The following is a 12,759-nucleotide window of genomic DNA, read 5'->3' on the forward strand; positions in this document are numbered from 1 at the left end:
CTAAAAATCCTTAGAATTGCAGGTAGCCTGCAGACATCCCTCGAATCACTGATAGCTTCAAAGACACAACATTCTGCTGGAAAATATACTTAAAAAGTCTTTCCTTTATTTCTGTATTTTGGCTATGGGACTGAATCACAGCACGGAGAGGGTTCCAACGCTAATGCTCTATGAATACACTTTCGAATTTAAGTGACAAGACAGTGAAATAAGATTAAGGAAATTCAATATTTCCATGTACGGCATCAACCCCGCAATACAAGTCAGTGAGAGAGGGAGTCAAGCCGATAGAACATTACCAAGAGCAGGCGAAGATAGTGAGATGGATATCTGTGTTTCTTCAAGATGCACAGACCCTGATCCAGCACCTGCAAGTAAAGGTGCTTATCTATCAGATTGCATCTGCTCACCCTGCCTTGTGTGTGTGTGTGTGTGTGTGTGTGTGTGTGTGTGTGTGTGTGGGTAGAGAGTTTGTTTTGGATAACAGGAGGGTGAATGGGGGCAAGTAGCAGCAAGCTTATCAAGCACACATTCACTCACTGAGACTGTAAGCACACTCTTGTTGCGAGGGTATCATATGTTTAGGTTGAGGATTATTTGAAACATCCGTCTGAAAGCTACATGACCCTCAAATTGCTTCTCTGTAAGGAAATAAACAACTTCATCATCTCTCCTCTTTCTTCTCCCCCCCCACCATTCTCTTTATCAGCCCCCTCTGAAGCCTGACTCAGAGTGTTTCCAGTGTGGGTGTTCTGGGAGCTTTCATGGTAAACCAATGGATTACCCCAATTGCTTTATGACTAAAGCCTAGTCTACTATTACGGTGCTTTGTCATTGGGAAATCACATCTTCCCAGACATGCAACCCAGGACACACCCTAACACACGCACACACACACCCTTTCCTGGAGGGGTGACAGTAACTTACACATTGCAGCCAACAAGGGTCCTCATTACCTGCAAAGCCTAGAGCCTGGGAACGCCGTGGATGCTCAATAACATACAAATACACATAAGCGGCTTCTAGGCTTCTAGGCCAGCTGCCAGGCAGCAGAAGTATTGTGGCAGAATGAGCAGGGTGGTGTAATAATGATAAAAAGCTTTCATCACGGGGAGCAATTTTTCTTCACACAACAAAAGGCCCTTTTAATTGCTATTTAGATCTGAAGTATAAAATCTACCTAAACCCGAAAACACACACACACACACACACACACACACACACACACACACACACACACATAGACCCCACACACACCAGCTGCCTGCAAGTTAAAGGTCTTGCTATTTTTCCTAAACACATTCCTCTGAGCAGGGCATGACCAGCACGGGACTACAACAGAGTATCACGCTATTGGCATATTTGTGGCTGCGAGTGTGACACATGGAAACAACCAAATACAAACTTGTTTATTGGCAATGGGAAAGGAGTCGGTGGCCTCTCTCGGGGAACATATTTGGAATTACTTTTGTATCTGTCTTTGGTGTGTGATCAAACAATAGGTTTGTAATCAAAAAATGTTCTTGAGTACTATCAACACCGCAATACAACAGGAATTTTACTTCAAGTTAAATGCATTCATAATTACATGTTAAAATTCTCCTCGTGGATACAAAACATTCCTTCAATTGCCATCCAAAAGTTTTCTTTCAGGGTGAATTCTTGAATTGTGGACAATAACATGTTTTGCGCAGACACCCTTTGATCACCAAATGTAACCAGTTCACCATTGAGTCCAAGATGTTTGTTCCAAATGAAAAGGAATTCCCTTGAGGCTTTCTGTGAGACGTTGCCTTCATTATCGTTTATCATATGCTGGTGGAATAAATGAGTTAGACCAGCAAAGAAAAAACACATGATGTATTTGAAACCCAAAAATCCAATTAGTTCATTTAGTCAGACTTACTGGCTGAATCAGAAAAGAGTGGCTTATGGGCTGTGCATAAGAGGTATGAAACACCTTTATTTGTTGCTGTAGATCCAGCCCAGGAACCCACCACTCGTCTGTCACTGACATTTTCAATGCTAAAGGAATCTGAGAGAGAGAGAGTGAGAGAGAGAGCGAGAGAGAGCTATCAGCTGATGCATTAGTTCTTTACTGGGAGAGCGAGCGGCGTAGCCAGCAGTACTTTCCTGTGCTCATCAGTTGTGAAATTAAAGCAGAAGGGAGAGAAGCCACAACGGTACCTGTTCCTAGCAAACTAGCCGACTGCAGATGCGAGAGCAGCTGCGGTTGTATATGTTTCAATGATCTTTCCACGTGGTCAGACGTTGTCGTGCCACGCTGCTGTTGACTTGCTCGGTCGTGGTATTTCCACTTCCTCTGAGGACATCAGCTGATGAGGCGGTCCTTCAATGAGGCGCAGGACAAATTGCATACGACTGAAAGAATGTGGCCACATGTGGTCCAAACAATCTCCATTCAAACATCCGACGCATTCAGGACGCACTGAGTCTGCACACCTGGAGTTACAGTGAGCAGGTGTGATCAGGGTGACTCTTTATACCAGGTCTGCACAGGGCCGAACACTCTGATACATCCTGTCACGGATGAGAGGGCTCAGTCAGTGACCTTGACCTTTGACGACTAAAATTCAATCAGTTCATCTTTGAGTCCAAGTGAACATTTTTGCCAGACTGGCAGGAATTCCCTGGACAATGCCAAACACATGTTTCTAGAGGTCCCAGGGATCTTGATCTTCGACAGTCAAAATTTAACCAGTTTGTCCTGGAATCATTTGCAGCAAATTTGAAGGACCTTCCTCGAGTCGTTGAGACGTTGTGCCTAGGGGAAGGGAAAAGACAGAGAAGCACTGAAAACATCAAGCCTCCGGCCACAACTGTCACCAGGGCAGACGCGCGTTCGGCTCAGTTCAGACAACATCGTTTAGCCCGAATGGGCAATTTGTCCACAAGCGTACGAACATCAATCAGTACAACGATCAGCAAGGAAACATTAACCCCAGAACACCAACGTCGGGGGATTTTCACCCACACGATTCTTGTCATGTCATTTTCAACGTGGTACCACTTTTTTTTTCATTTTATGTGACACTGCATGTTGGGAAATTAAAGAAGAGTACTTCCGTTTGGCACACAGTGCTGTACTTGACTACATTTTGATGAAAACTGTTTTTTATCAGGAAAATCATACCAGGTAATATGTTCGTTATGGCGTTACCAATTTTAACGTTAGTGTTCGAGGGTGAAGAGTTGCATGGGCACACATAATCAATCCAATCAATAATAAAAATCACCAAAAAATAAACAAAATCCTATCAACACATCCAATAAATAAATCTTCTAAAAATAGGTCAACTCCATCCAAAGTTGGTGGGGTCTGTGTTTAAGAGGTTAATAGTTGAAGGAATAAAAGACTTTGCGTCGCGATTGGTTTTACTGGGCACATTATAGCATCGACCGCAAGGCAGCAGGAAAAACTCAGCCGTCAGAATGTGGTCTGGTTGGCTGACGATTATTTTTGTTTCTCCCCAGATTCCTCTGGTGAGTGACGGTGACCTTAGAACACACCACAACAATGACAATCAGCTCGGTGTTAATTAGAATTTGAGAATTCATATTTCTGACATTTTCGTTTATAAATGAGAAGGTCAAAGTCTGATTATGTTTAGCCATAAAAAATATAGCATAACATGTTAGTTTGGGTTCTGAAACTCACCACTGAAACCAGGAATCAGCAGGACTTGACCTGCAGTTTCCCCGAACACAGTCCAGTGTTGGAGCCACGCATCACCAAGCCAGCTGCCTGAAGTGGACTTCCTGGTTACGTCAAGACCTCATCATCTTACGGCGAGTCGTTATATATTATATGTTCCAGTATGCATTAGTGTGTTTTAAAGACATGTTGTAATGTCGACACTTCGCTGTGATGGGACAGATCGCGCGAGCCGCTGCGGTGCTCTTCGTCAGTGAGTAGGTGGCACTGAACATAGCTGGTGTGTGACTTTGCCTAACAACATGAAGTTACCCTGTAGCATTAGTGCCAGAGCAAATTAACTCTCCCTGCAGAGCAATGGGCTTACAATCTACACTCTTCAGCACAGAGAGATTTTACAGGACGGCTGCTGATCAGCTGCTGGTGTTCTGCCTCGACTGTCATCCCAGAACCAGCCTTGTTTGTCTTTAAGAGATCAGATCAGCAGGGCTGAAGCTGATACAGAAGCAAGAACATCCTTTCTGTTTCCCTCCTTTACCTCCATGGGTACAAACAGGAACGTGGCCTCGTTGACCTACAAACGGCTCGGATCAATACCAAATAGGCGTCACACTGAGCAGATGAGCCTGCACTCCCTGTCCTAATTGAACACTGTCTCTTTGTGTTGGTAAGGCACCAGTCTCGAAGGACTGAAGGAGAGCGGCTGGAAGGAAATGGAGGAGTGAGGACAGAGGGTGACGGAGGGGGATGATGGCACAGAAAAGAGGGAAGAGCTTAATGCCAAGATGTTGCACAACAACCTCTAGTCTTTCCAACAGGCAGAATTATCATTCAGGGCAGAAACACATCAACAACGTTCCAAAACCTCGGACTCACAGGATACTGCATCACACCGCCCCCGACGCAAATACCCACACGTAACTTAAAAGAAGCTTTCTGTCATTTATACGTCTCCATATACAGTTAAAAAAAGGGCTTCACAACCAAGAGGGTATAGTACAATGAGGGCTGAGGTTTTGTTCTGCAAACATGCATGAATACTGGTTGGTTTCCCTGAAATAACTGTGGCTCCTGTCTTCAAGGCCATTTCACCCTGATGATGTCAGCCTATAGGAAATAATAGAGCGCCATCAAAGGCGTCACTGTTTTCTGTAGGCTGTAATTCCTAAATTCCGCGCGGCACAGCAGTTTTAGCAGATGTTTCTCAAACAGGAGTCTAAAGTGCACGTTCATGCATCTTCAGCTGCTAATTAATACACACACATATGCTGTGGCAACTTTTGGCTGAAGTTCAATAAAGATCCTTTCCCTCTCTTCCTCTGGGTATTCCTGCTTTCATCCTGCTCTGAATCATTTTAGAAATCCCTTTCATTCACAACTTTGACGTCACTTCATCAGAACCAATGTTTTGTTTTGTTTTTTCTTCATAAGTACACCGCGCCAATCAAATGCTTGCTTTTTATAAATACCCACCACCCCCCCATCCTCTAGACCCCGGGGGAGAATCCACCTACTTCCTCTATTCACGAGTCAATACTGAATGAAAGTACGGACGATTCAATCGTAATAAATGTTATCAGGCGCATCCATTTCATCTCTCTGAACTGAAACGGCAAGAAGACAGTGCGTAGTAGCGTCTCAGAAGGAATTCCTAGTGCCTTTTGAGAACAGTGTGTCTCACTGGTGCGTTTGAACTCTAGCACGCTATCTGATACACCAGGCTTGTAAATCACAAGTTTGGCCACGATTCTATCTTGCATCAATTCTTTCACCAAATAGAGAGCCAATGTTCTTTGCTACCTCAGACATCGCAGCAATGTAGTTCCTGGAGTCTGCGGTCGACGCAGTCATCGTTAGCAGGTTAGCAGTTGGCGAAATTCTTTGATAGTCTCAAGTATCAAAAGATGCTATATCACGAAAGAGCAAATATCAATTCCTACTGAGTAAACCTCAAACTTGCTGCATAGATTTTATGATATAAAACTACTTTGAGTGAAAATGTCCATTTCGTGAAGCAGATGGATAAATTTCAACCACATCTTGGCAAATTAGTTCATACTTTCATATTGTTTGTTAAATGTTTGAGCTTTGAGTGTGTGAAAATACCAAGAAGCCAGAAACAAAACAAAAAAAGACCTGTAAAATAATGTGTAATTTAAATTTTACCATGTGAAAATGGCCTTTCATCTGCATGAAAAGAGTATTTTTCAGTAACCGGGATTAAAGTTAAAGTACTGGTAAAGGTACTGAATCTTACACAGGCTTAATAGGCAGTAAATAACTCCATATTGGTCATCGTCAGTTATGGTAGTTAAAGCTGACCCGATCGTTTGCATGTCAACGGCATCTACACAAAGCCGCCTGCCGCCTTCACATGTTGATTACGATGGGGCTGCTCATTTATGACCAAAATGATTATTCTGATCAATATTTACATCATCTATTCATTGATTTTAGTAAAAAAAAAAAAAAAAACTTAAAACTTACAGTGTTGGGCGTGTGGCACTCAGGCCCCTTCGTACATTACGTTTCTCTGTAGTTCTGCAGAAGCGAGCCGTCCATGATATTCACACCTGTTACAGCAAGCAGCGTTGACGGTTGCTTGCTATTCGATGCATCAGTACAGGTTGATTAGTTGTTGCTCCCATTGTTAGAACATTCATGATCTTGGTCTCAATATTAAAACAAAAATAGAGAAATTTGTTTGACAAGTGGTGCTTTGGGAAAAGGCAAATTTTGGAATAACAGCAAATCAACAAATGCTATTCTACAAATGAAAAGTTTGCAGTAGGTCACCGCTAAGTGTATATGAAGTGCATTAAAGAAAGGTTTTAAAAATGCTTGTATTTTTTCAAACAATGGATAATCATACTTCTTGAAGGGAAGCAGCGCCTGGTCAAAACTACCTGCTCTCTCAATCCTCTTTCATGCCAAATCTTCACGCATGGAGTGCTTTTAAAATCGACATCATGGGGGAAGTGGCCATGACGCTTTAGTCACCAACAGTCTGCTCTTGAGTGCTTTTCTTACAATGCTGGCTAGTCAGAGTGGTAGCCTTAGCTTAGCGGTTGCGCCGCGGCATGATGTGGAAAGTTAAAAGGCTGTCATCTGGCCTGAGGAGCACTTCAAAAAGCCCAAAGCAGTGTGAGCCACAGAACAAGTGACAGACACACACAGGGGGTCGATGACTTGTGCGTGTGTGTGTATGTGTGTGCTGTGTACATGTGTCTTGCAGCATAGGTGCACGTGTTGCGTGTGCCTATACATGTGTGTTTATGTGTGTATAAATGTGTGTGCTGGGAGAGGGGAGGCCTATTAAAAAGCTGCCTGAGGAGAGGGCTTTCAGTAGGGAATCTATGGGGGGCAGAGAGGATGGCAGGGCTATTGTGTATTAGAGTTCCATCCTGAGAGCTGGAATTAGAGCCTTTCTCCTCTACTCAGCTGGAAGACTCTGTACCACCACCGACCCCTTGTTTAATTAGAACAGCTCTGGAGAGACAGCCGAGAAAGAGAAGAGAGGGAGGAACACGAGCCACGAGGAGGAGACGAATGAGGAGAACAGGACCGTCAGGGGAAAGAGAGGGAAAATTTAGATTCAAGCCATTTAGCGATGCTGTGCCAATCTGAGTGGCAGCGTAATGAGGTGTATGATAACAATGTGATGTAAAATATGACAAAGGTGAAGGTGCCTGGAGCTGCGATGAGGAACTTTCTCAGGGTGTATTCGACTTTCAGTTCAATTAGCTTGCAGGGTTCCAGTGTAGGGGAGGACATGGCTTGCCTTGGTGGAGGTTATAGTCTAATCAAATTAGGTAAACAAACATTAATGGACAATAATGAATGTGAGCATTATCTCTGAATAAAGTGGCCGTTAATATTGATGATTGTTTTTATCCCAAAGCTTCTCAAAGCCAAGCAACATCAATATTTGTCAAAGCAAATGAGTGTGAGAATGTACATTTATCAGTAATTGGATCACTAAATGGAGAGATGGAGGAGATAAACGCAAGCTGTTGTCTCCCCTGATGATGATCTATCCGTTTAGGCTTGTAAGGTTCGTTTATGTCCGGTGGGCTGATGGTATGGGAGGTAAACAAGGTGTCAAGCTTTATTCTGGAATATCTCATTTTGCTTAACAGTTAATGCTATTAAGGTCTGCTGGCCAAGTGGTTTGTCTGCTGCTACTTTGTGAGTTGTTTTGTGTGTGCATGTGTGTGTGCGTGTCTTTAAAAAAAGTTTTGCAATATCAATGATGGATTGTCTGTCATAAAGACACGTGCGCACACACACGCACGCACACACACACACACACACACACACACACCAAAAACCACACACGATGACCCTGGCTATATTTGGGCTTTCTCTCTCCAGAGTGTCTCAATCCTGCTGTCTGCATTGTTCCACCTGATTAATCTGATCATTCACTTCTGACAGGCCCATTTCTTAATCCTACACACACACACACACACACAAATAAACACACACGCAACAAGTTGTGTGCACTTCTACAAACACGCCTGATACATCACACATACAAACAAATCTGACTCACAGGGCAAGAGAAAAACCTGGGGAGAATGACGTGTTATCCCAAATCACTCACAAGGAAAATCTTCCATCCTAGCCTGCCGTTACTGCAGTTACACACATCACATCGCAGGGCCGGGCTCAAACACAGGCTCATTTGACGGGAGGTTGCTCACACACTTATACATAAACACACATTATTAAAGCCGCTCAACATATAAAACCCCTCCGGGGAAAAGGCTTCCACACCAAAATACGCATAATGAACGCACGTATATTCTCCCAGGGAGACATCAGCGCAGCGAGATAGAGAGGTACCTAGCAGGGGAAATGCAAATGTGGAGAAGGACTGTGAGTAGAGGCCAGGTCTCCCATTCAGTGCTGAACAGTATTGTTCTTCACCTGCTGAGAACTAAAGCAGCGTGGAGGAGAGAAGGGCGGCACTGACTCCAGCTTCTTCAAGTTGAAGGGAGGAATCAGGACAGCCTGCATGTGTGCCGGTGTCCATTCATGAATGTAGTTGGGGAAAAACACCCCCACCCCCACCCACACACACACACACAGGCACACATTACACATCTCTCTAATACAGGGTTCCTAGCAGCTCCTCGATGACCAACACGCCATTACAACTGTTGTAGTCGAAGTTGATTAAATTGAGTTCACTGTTCCTGAACTCATTCTGGTCAGTAGCTCCAAATTACGTTTTAATTACTCTATGGATCCAAAGTGTGTGTGTGTGTGTGTGTGTTCTCGTTGTTCGTGTGCAAGTCAAGAGACTATCACCTTCTATTAGGACAGCCAGTTGTGTAGGTTGTAAAGAAGTAAAGGAAAACTGTTCTGGATTATTTTGATCATTGAATAATCATTAAAAGTCCCTCTCCAGCCAAAAATGTCATCGTTGCGAAGTTCCAGCTTGTGCTGCTTTTCTTTGCTTTATGTGATATTAAACTGAATATTTTATCATAATTAGGCGGAAGAAATCCCCTCGGGGCTTTGGAGACTGTCGTGACAAACCGTAATTTCTGACATTTTTCCAAAAAATATGAATCATCTCATTGAGACTGGAATTGTTATTTGCAAGCCTAGTTCAACGTAATTCATCACAAAATCCTTTGGGCTTTCTGAATGTGAAGAATCCTGTCGGCTGCTGCTTTCGTCCTCCTGCCTGGAACCTCTTTATATCTTGAGGAGAACCCCTCCAATGCACCGTTTCACAGGCTATTTAAAAAGTTCAGTGAGCTGCAACTTGGGATGTAATGGAGTGTTTGCTCATTTTCTAAGAAGTTATCATGCTTGCTGTCGTAAGTGCTCATAATCAGACATTAATAAACAACGAACCATCACATCTGCAGTTGTGTTTCTGATTCTCCTCACCAATCTAAAGCTGTGAATCCCTGGTGAATTCTGGGTATTGTCCAGTGGTGCTAGTTCACACCAGAGCATACAACAGTTTCCACTTCATTGTCAAGCAAATTTAAAGTGGATGAGTCACACCAAAGGAACTGTGCATTGAATAGTCTGTCCATCAACGAGTTTGGAGTTAATAAATGCATGTTAATAAATGCAGGTACATATGCCATTACCTGACAGCAGTTAGCAAGTAAGGAAATGTTAGCTTCAGTTCAACAGTGCAGTTCTTATACCAGATTGGTCACGTACGAAAGCTATCCAGAGTCAAGGGGAATATCTGGAAATATCTGTAGTAGGATTTTTAAAAAGATCTTTATTTAGAGACTATTTGACACACACACAAAAATAGTCCTGGAAATGATACACACCTGCAACAGTGTCAGTACCAGCACAACCGTCTTTGCTTCCTCCAGCTGACTCTCAAACACTCAGAGGAGCCCCCCTAACCTGCAGCCTCCGTGAGCTGTCGTGCACAACCAGCACCTACAGCCAAGGTGTTGAAGTTGCTGCGGCTGCTGCTGCTGCTGCTGCTGCTGCTGCGGACACTTCACAACTAGTTTCAGCAGAAAAAGCAGAAGTGCCATTTGGAAGAGTTTTGGCTAATAGTGAGATGACTAACTTTACTGTGTGAGCCAAGCAGCCAACATTATCAGCCCTGCCAGTCTGTATCGTTCATGGACAGAGTTATTTGTGCCTGACAGGTGTTATGTTTCCCTTGATGTCCCAGACATCAGCAATAAAATATAATAGCAAGGCCCCCGAAGCACAGGAAATACATGCGTGGAGGTGCGCGCCCATCAGATCCCTGGTTCCATCAACCGCCACAAGCTGCACAAACTTGGAAGACCTACAAAAACATTGGTGTAATTTATTCTATAAACGCATGTCGGGGGGAAAAAACAAAAAGCAAAACTTGAACTTGGAATTTGTTTGACGATTTCAGTGTCAGGCTTTCAAAATGTCACATGATGGAGATTTTATGTATTTTGTACCAGCAGCATCAAGCCCCCTCTATGACCCACCTGACTGACACGAACATTTCCTTTCTCGCAATGTTCTGAATGATATCTAGATCATTTCTGTGGTGCAGTACGTGTCATACTGGTTAGCGTAAGCGCTGCCTAAAACGACCAATCACGGTTATAGCGCTGATCATTAATGGCTTACAAGAGGCAATGAAGCGTCATCTGTTAAGCAGTTTTTGAAAATGTTATTAACATAAATAAGGTGCCTCCGGAGGAATTTGAGTCATCCAATCTTCAACGCAACCAAAAATCCCCGAGTGGTCCAGACAATTCAGCCAAGTCTCCCAAAGAGCCCTGGCTGTGGTTTAGAGAGGGTGAACACAAACAAACTCCCTCTCTCTCCCTCTGTTGGTGTGACAATCCTCTTCCAGCCTGAGGCCACAACCTTGTTTGTTTACAGTGTCACGTGGTCTTCTAGAATAGCCTACCTGAAGCCAGGGAGTCTATTTCTCCCCTGTTCGTCCCTCCCCCTGCTCAGGCCTCGGACCAGTTATCCCATTGCCTGGACAAAGGAAGCTTCACTGGGATGTAACTCATGCTTTCACATATAGAAAGCCAGAACAAAGCCGGCTATTCTCCTCTAGTAACAACAAATCTGTTTGTTTTCGCTCACAAAAGAAGATACATGACTACATTTGGCACCAAACTGTGACGGATCTGTGACAATCTATAGATCTCTTTTAAAACTTGACGACCTTCCTGTATATCAGTCTCAATCCTGATTGACCCATCGATCTTTGACACGTCAAACGGATCTTTCACACTCGAAGGTCTGCAATGTTTCCAACCCTCATCAAACATGATGGAATTAACATAAAGCTGCCCTGTAGCAGTGGAACAGCCACTGGAAAACCAAACACCACACTTGGCTTTTGCTGACGTCATTGTGGTTTACACACACAGTATAACAGAGCTGCATGGGGGGGCGGGCACATATTACAGTCTAATTCACCTGGGACATGACATAGAAAATAATGAAATACCATAATAAAAGAGTGAGACAGGATAGTTACAAAAATGTTTGCACAGAGACAGAAGCCATCAGGTTTGTTTGAGCGCTGGTTTTGCAGCGAGTCACGAGAAAAGCAAAGAGTTGATGAACTCCAAAATCTGTCAGAGGAAAATCGGGGCTGGATCACCTCGGGTGAGCGACATGTCACCCGCTACTCTGCCGGGTTTAGTGGAGAAGTTAAACTGTGACAGGTGTCAGGTTTCACAGTGTTACATACAGTTTAACGCATGTCACTCAAAAATGGGCAGGTAAAAGACAAAGGGGAAGAGAATCTGACTGGAGTTTCCTTAGCGCCACACGATTTGGTGAAAAAAACCCAATCATATTTCAAAGGTTGTACACAATTTGGTGGTTGTGAGACAGGAAACAAATGGTTTCATGAGTCAACCTGCTTGGCTATCAGGAAAAATGAAACTGCTGATCGTTTTGAAATGTGTATTTCTCAATGCCAACGTATAAGTCATAAAAAATTACAACAACAAACATTTGAAAATACAGTTCAAAATAGTAAATGTTTGGGTTTGTTTTTGCAATTATATAATTGCTGTGGTTGACGTTGTGATTGTTATTGGATAAATCATGCACCACTGGTGAACACTTAACCTTTTGACCTTGAACAATGTCCTAAACTCAAACTCACCTTTTAAACGGATACAGATTTTGCAAGAAGTGTGACTTGTTATTCGTATCTGCACCTTAAGATGTTATTCAGGTTGTTCCAGTGAGTTACAGCACAATGATAAGTCCTCTTTACTTCCTCTCCTACATGTTCTACAAGTAGTTCACAATATTAGATACAAAGACAAAAAACACACACTGGCTCCAGTCAGCAACACTCAGAGACGCTAACTTTTCTAAACTGTCTCTGAGCTCTGTCCTAGCAGTGACCCTCGGTGTCCAATAATTAGGACAAACCTCCATGTGACATTTATTAGTAACAAATGGCAGCCACAGCTTGTGGACAAACTGTGTAGGAAAGCCCCGGCCAGCCTGTGACAGATGGTCGTAGTGACGGGTGACTGTTGTTGTCAATGTGTGCCGCGTTCAGGAAATCACACTCGCAATGACACGGAACAGGTCGGAAACAACCACAAGCTTCTGTT

Source organism: Aulostomus chinensis, chromosome 2 (assembly GCF_037954235.1).
Source record: "Aulostomus chinensis isolate RoL2024-O1b breed Wild chromosome 2, RoL_Achi_v1.0, whole genome shotgun sequence".
Lineage (NCBI taxonomy): Eukaryota > Metazoa > Chordata > Actinopteri > Syngnathiformes > Aulostomidae > Aulostomus > Aulostomus chinensis.